The sequence below is a fragment of the Gasterosteus aculeatus genome, chromosome 18 (assembly GCF_964276395.1).
Source record: "Gasterosteus aculeatus chromosome 18, fGasAcu3.hap1.1, whole genome shotgun sequence".
Lineage (NCBI taxonomy): Eukaryota > Metazoa > Chordata > Actinopteri > Perciformes > Gasterosteidae > Gasterosteus > Gasterosteus aculeatus.
In genome coordinates, this window is record NC_135706.1 from 2,913,856 (window position 1) to 2,920,826 (window position 6,971).

Consider the following 6,971-nt stretch of genomic DNA (forward strand, 5'->3'; position numbering starts at 1 on the left):
GAAATAACCTAAACATGTTATTGTAAAACTATCTGCACCCCCATTCTTTTACCAAAGCAGACATCCCACATTTTTCCCTTCTATCCCACTTTTACTAAGAGAGAGCTGCCACTTCCTGCTGTAAAATTGAGTTTGACCTGTGCATACAGGGCAAGGGTATTCAACTAAGATGTAATGAGGTCCAGTTAGAGACCATTTCTAGAAGCAAAGGTCTGGAAGATCGTAATGTGTATTTAGTGTGATTAAGGAATCGAGTTGTATCAACATTTGCATTTAATCAATACACAGCTGATAAATCAAATTAATTCAGTACAATTCAGAACCCCTTTGACAGTATTTATTGCCACGTAAAAAGAACTGAACTTAGGTGTAAGATTGCAAATATCAATAATGTTCTATCAATAACTAAGAAAGTAGTGCTGCCTTTCAAAATAAAAAAATAAATAAGATGTGAAAATTGTGTTACAATAAAATAAAGGGAAGAAATCTTCACATTTCCCCTTTTCTGTTTCACATTTGAACTTGACGGTCTCAGACAATTATAAATAATGAAACATTTTAACAATTGAACAGTTTTATAAAATATATATACCCCCACTTTTTTCTAACCCTAACCCTTAAGAACGTCAAAATTATGAGATAATGATGAGATTAAAAGTTATAACTTGGTAGGTGACTACGGTCTAGGGCCACACAGTTTAACAACCTCTCGCTGACCAGCTATTAAACCAGTCTGAATCTGTGAATATCTTAGAACTGTAAACGTTCTACAGAGACACTTGCACTCTCTCACTCCACTCTCATAACAAACAGGGAGGACAAGGACGTCCGACTTTTAGCGGAGTCTAAATTATCTTCGGTGTTTCCGAGTCCGAAATAAATCAAACTCCTAGAGAGATAAAATACGTTCCGGGTGGTATTTATTCTGTAGTTATCGTGATTAGTAACAATTGAAAAGTCCCGAAGAGAGTCTTTATTGAACCAGTGTTGCCAATTTCTCAATGAGGAATGACGCTGCAGAATCAGCCATCGTTTGTGGTCCAAAACAAACACTCTCCCTCCTGTCTTCACAGGTCCAGTGCGAGCACCAGCTGGTGAGGGCAGACGTGGGGTTTCTACAAGAACAAAAGACGGAGTACAATAAGTCATTCTGACCTATAGAATCAAATACTTCTATAATAAATATAAACTTTCATTAATAGCTCATGACCGACTGGTATTTGTATGTAAATGTTTAGTTAATAACACCCTAAATATATTTTCACATCTTGTAAAAAAATGGAAAAGTGAAACAAATGTATTACGCTATCCATAAAAATGTTACTATTAACTAGCGCTGATATGTTGTCCATCACTGTGTCACCTGGCTCTCCCCGAGGCCCTGACGTTGTTCTGGGGATCACATCTGGTTTCACAGCAGAATCGGCAGGGGGCATGGAGAAAACTGGAACAACCTTGATGGTGCCAGTGAGGATGACGGAGGAACCTCCGACTGGGTAGCGAGTGGATCACTTTTAGCAGGTGGATTCCGGGCCTGGGGGTGATATGTCTTTCTCTTGTGCTTGTTCCAGTCCAGAGGAACTGGGCGGCAACCAGGCTCAACGTATTGTAGGTCGAACTTCTCTCCAGTGTCTCTGCTAGCGGGATAAAAAGCTGGATACTTTGCATGCCCCAAGACCCGTTCAGAGACTGTGTCCAATCAATGCTGGATCAAAAACAGCTGGGAGGTTAACACCAGGCTGCTGTAAGTCCACGAGGCACTGGTAATTCCACCGTGCCACCCCAGTCATCCCCTGAGCTCGGAACACCTCCGTGGAAACACGTGTTCCAGTGACCCACTGAGCCTGGTGGAAGTGAAAGCCCTCCTGCTGGGATGTGCCTCTGATGGGGATCCAAACAGGAACTTTGGCCCCTTCACCCTGCACATGATTTAGCTGCAATGTTCCTCCATTCCTGTACAAAATCCCACCTTCCACCCCAGGATCACTCAGGCAGCCCCACAGGCTGTGTACTCTCTGAATCCGCCATGTCTGAGGGCTTGCAGAGAGGAGCGCCATTTGGGTCACTTGCCAGGTGAAACTGCTGGAAAACTCCCTTGACTCTCTTGATGAGCTCCTCAGGCAGCGGAATTCTGATCCTGCAGTGCTCTCGGATGTGTTGCTTGGTCGGGTTGGCAGGCAGAATACCACAGAAGGTGTAGGCTTCTTTAAGCCGCTGCAGGTCTTCCTGATCCACCACAAAATATATATATATATACACATATACATATATATCTCATTCATATATATATCATACATATGTATACACATATATATCAAAATGTGGAGGGTGTAAAGTGACGAGACAGGAGACGGAGATGCGTGTCAGCGAGTCAACTTTACTCTCCACTTCAACACTCAGAACAACATGTGAGAACTACTGCAGACAGCACGTTAACCTCACATCCAAAACTTTTCCTTAAAGGTACAGTCCCCTAGTGAATGTCTCCCCAGCGTTACTTGTGGGTCACCACACAGGCCCCCCCAGAATTCACCCATAACCACAGGCCAAGACCAAACAGGTACCCCACAGAGAACATAGGACACTACATGCCAATGCAGAACAGTCCAGCCCATACAGTCCCGAAGAAGGTCAACGCACAGGGGGGCGGACCAGGCGGCCATAACGGCTGCGCTTAACAGGAGAAGGGCGAAGGGCGGGAGGCAGGGCAGGAGCAGGGGACGGGGCCAAGACCGCCGCCGGGGGCCGCCCTCGGCGTGGGGGCCGGGCCAGCTGGAGCGGTTCGCCAATATCCACATGAGCAGGTTTGAGACGGTCTATAGCTACCCGCTCAGGCCTACCCCCCATATCCACAACAAAGTTCTTAGACCCCCCCACCAGGACACGGAAGGGCCCATCGTAAGGGGGCTGCAGCGGGGCGCGATGGCCATCGTGGCGAATGAAGACGTACTTCGCCGACGGCAAATCCTTTGGAACATAGGACTGGGGGAGGCCATGGCGAGACGTCGGAATAGGAATGAAAGCGTCGGCAACTTCCCGGGACACCGCACGATGGGAGGCAACTGACCATGGGGCCGTGGCATCCGGAAGAAACTCCCCCGGGACGCGCAGCGGCTGGCCGTACACCAGCTCGGCCGATGAGGCTTGAAGATCTTCCTTGGGGGCGGAGCGAAGGCCAAGCATAACCCACGGGAGGCGGTCAGCCCAGTCGGCGCCCGTAAGGCTGGCCCTGAGCGCTGCCTTCATGTCACGATGAAACCGCTCGCAAAGTCCGTTGCTCTGTGGGTTATAGGCCGTGGTACGGTGGACCTTTACCCCCAGGACCTCGGCAACCGCAGTCCAAAGCTCCGATGTAAACTGCGGACCCCTGTCCGAGGAGAGGTCGGACGGTGTGCCAAAACGGGCCACCCAAGCCATAATGAACGCCCGGGCCACCTCAGCTGCTGTAGTGGAGGACAGGGGAACCACTTCTGGCCACCTGGTGGTCCTGTCCACCATGGTGAGTAGGTAGGTGTAACCACGGGAGGGGGGAAGTGGCCCCACCAGGTCCACGTTCACATGATCAAAACGCCTCTCAGGCACTTTGAAAGGTGCCAAAGGGGCCCTGGTATGACGAGTCACTTTTGCACGCTGGCACGCCACACAGGCCGCAGCCCAGACCCTGACGTCCTTCCGCAGGCCTGGCCAGACGAATTTAGCCCCCACCAGCTTGATGGAGGCTCTCCCCCCCGGGTGGGAAAGCCCGTGTATGGCGTCAAAAACCTTACGCCTCCAGCCAGCCGGCACCATGGGGCGCGGCAGGCCAGTGGAGATGTCACAGAGGAGTGTAGCGTTGGCTGTGTCGAACACCACATCTTCCATGACCAGCGCCGTGGGAGCCGTCCTGTAGGCCTGCACCTCAGAGTCCGCGGCCTGATCCCCAGCCATGGCCGCGTAGTCGAGGCCCAAGTGGACGGACCCAGTGACTGCTCGGGAGAGGCAATCGGCGACGAAATTGTCCTTGCCGGCCACGTGCTGGATGTCAGTGGTGTACTCCGAGATAGCAGAAAGCTGGCGCTGCTGTCGACCAGACCATGGCTCCGAAGACTTGGCCATGGCGAACGTCAACGGCTTGTGGTCAACGAAAGCCGTGAACCGCCGGCCTTCCAACAGGAAACGGAAATGACGGGTGGCGAGGAAAAGACCCAGGAGCTCCCTGTCGAAAGCGCTGTATTTCGTTGTCACGGAGCTTCCTGCTGAAAAAGGCCAGCGGCTGCCAGGCTCCGCCTACCCACTGTTCACACACAGCCCCCACCGCGTAATCCGAGGCGTCTGTAGTAAGAGCAACTGGGGCGGTAGGAGACGGATGTGCCAACAGAGCAGCGTTGGCCAGCGCGGTTTTGGCAGCGTCAAAAGCAGCAGCCATCCCTGCGGACCAATCCAACACGTCCGCCGGCCTCTGACCCCGCAAGGCGTCATACAAGGGTCGCATGAGTTGAGCCGCATGGGGAAGGAAACGGTTGTAGAAATTCACCATGCCCAGGAACTCCTGCAGGGACTTCATAGTGAGCGGGCGTGGGAAACCGGCGACGGCCTCCACCTTGGCCGGGAGGGGTACGGCTCCCTGCGGGGTGACGTGGTGGCCGAGAAAAGTGATGGCCGACTGGCCAAACTCGCACTTGGCCGGATTGATGATGAGACCATGCTCACTTAGCCGGCCGAACAGCTGCCGGAGATGCGTCAGGTGGTCGTCTGCGGACGCGCTGGCCACAAGAATGTCGTCCAAGTACACAAACAGGAACGGCATGTCTCGTAGCACAGAGTCCATGAGGCGCTGAAACGTCTGCGCCGCACCCTTGAGACCGAATGGCATCCGCAGGAATTCGAAAAGGCCAAAGGGCGTGATGACTGCCGTCTTGGGAACATCCTGTGGGCGGACGGGCACCTGGTGGTAACCGCGCACCAGGTCCACCTTCGAAAAGATTGTGGCACCAGCTAGGTGGGCGGAGAAATCTTGTATGTGCGGCACTGGGTAACGGTCGGGGGTGGTGGCGTTGTTCAGGCGACGGAAATCACCGCAGGGACGCCAACCACCATCAGCCTTGGTCACCATGTGCAGGGGGGACACCCACGGGCTGTTGGAGCGGCGCACGATGCCGAGGTGCTCCATGGTGGCGAATTCCTCCTTGGCAATCGCGAGCTTGGCCGAGTCGAGGCGCCGGGCCCGTGCATAGACTGGGGGGCCAATCGTGGTGATGTAGTTCTCCACACCATGCTTAGCCACCGCTGATGAAAACGTGGGCGTGGTGATATCCGGGAATTCAGCCAGCAGGCGGTGATACAGGTCCCCTGTGGCAAACGTGTTCGACAGACAAAGCGCCCCCTCCCCCCCCAGCGTGCAGGGGTATGAAGCAAAAGACAGGGCGTCGATCAGGCGGCAGTTTGTAACATCCACCAACAGTCTGTAAGCACACAGGAAATCCGCGCCCAGGAGCGGCGTAGACACGGCGGCCATGACGAAGTCCCAGCCGAAACGCCGCCCGCCGAAACACACCTCCACATACCTCGTGCCGTAGGTACGAATGGGCGTGCCATTAGCAGCGTCCATCGGGGGGCCATGTCCGCCAGCCATGGTGTCCACAGGCTTCGCCGGCAGGATGCTGCGCTGAGCCCCCGAATCGACCAGCAGCCGCAGGCCGGACAAGGTGTCAGCGACGAACAACAGCTTGCAGTCACGGCCAGCGCCCATAGCTGCTAATGAGCGCCGGCCCTGGCTTTTCCCTGGGCCCCAAAACTGCAAGGCTGGCGACACTGTTTGGCCTTGGCCCCAAACCTGGAATGGTAATAACACCACCCGTCCTCCCGCTGTTGGCGGGCCGTTACAGCCGCTGCAGTGTCCGGGCCGTCCTCCAGGGGTGGAAGCGAAACAGACGCGTGCTGGGCGGGTAGCAGCGCGTGGACAAACTGCTGCCGGTTGGCGAGGAAAATCCTGTCTGCCTCCAACGCCAGCGCCCGATAGTCCATGGAGGAAGTGAGGGCGGAGCAGGCCAGCGCGGTGCGCACGGGCGCCGGAAGCTGCCGCAGGAAGATGTGGGCGAAGAGGAACGAGGGATCCGCCGCGCCCAGCACAGCCAGCATCCTCTCCATCAACTCGGACGGCTTGCCGTCACCAAGCCCATTCAGGGACAGCAGACGGTCCGCTTTCTCCAGCTCCGACAGTTCAAAGAGTTTTAACAGGAATGTTTTGAGCGCGTCGTACTTCCCGTTAGCTGGAGGAGCCTCCAACAGCGCCATAGCCCTGGCCGTCGTCGAGGCATCCAAGGCCGAAACAACGTGGAAATACTTTGTAACATCCTGCGTAATTCCTCTCAGCTGGAACTGAGCCTCGATGTGCTGAAACCACGGCCGCGGGTTGCGCTGCCAAAAGTCCGGTAGCTTGATGGTGGCTGCGTAGATAGCGCCGACATTAGCCGCACCGCTAACAACGGCCGGCACCGCAGCAGCATTCTCACCACCGTCGTTGTTCGACATGATCAGCCGTGTTCAAGCGTCGGGGTCACCAAAATGTGGAGGGTGTAAAGTGACGAGACAGGAGACGGAGATGCGTGTCAGCGAGTCAACTTTACTCTCCACTTCAACACTCAGAACAACATGTGAGAACTACTGCAGACAGCACGTTAACCTCACATCCAAAACTTTTCCTTAAAGGTACAGTCCCCTAGTGAATGTCTCCCCAGCGTTACTTGTGGGTCACCACAAAAACGTGTTTACGTTTAGAGTGGTAACCAGGAGTGTGCGCATGTCACATTATGCAGCTGGCATTGTCCTTGACTGTTGCAATTAAAAAATGTTTTGTTTTTCTTATATATATAATATATATATATATATAATATATATATATATATATATATATATATATATATATACATACATACTGTATATATACACATAAACATATATATATAAATATATATACACATATACATACATAT

At 53.2% G+C, this 6,971-nt stretch overlaps 1 long non-coding RNA gene across 1 annotated transcript; it reads right to left on the reverse strand.

The window, feature by feature from the left end:
- Positions 1-322: 322 nt before the first annotated feature.
- Positions 323-1,499, reverse strand: LOC144389420 (uncharacterized). Its single transcript, XR_013453450.1, has 2 exons — positions 1,364-1,499; positions 323-1,115 (listed from the first exon to the last, which is right to left on the reverse strand). It is a non-coding gene; the product is annotated as an uncharacterized LOC144389420 (long non-coding RNA).
- Between the last annotated feature and the right edge of the window lie 5,472 nt (positions 1,500-6,971).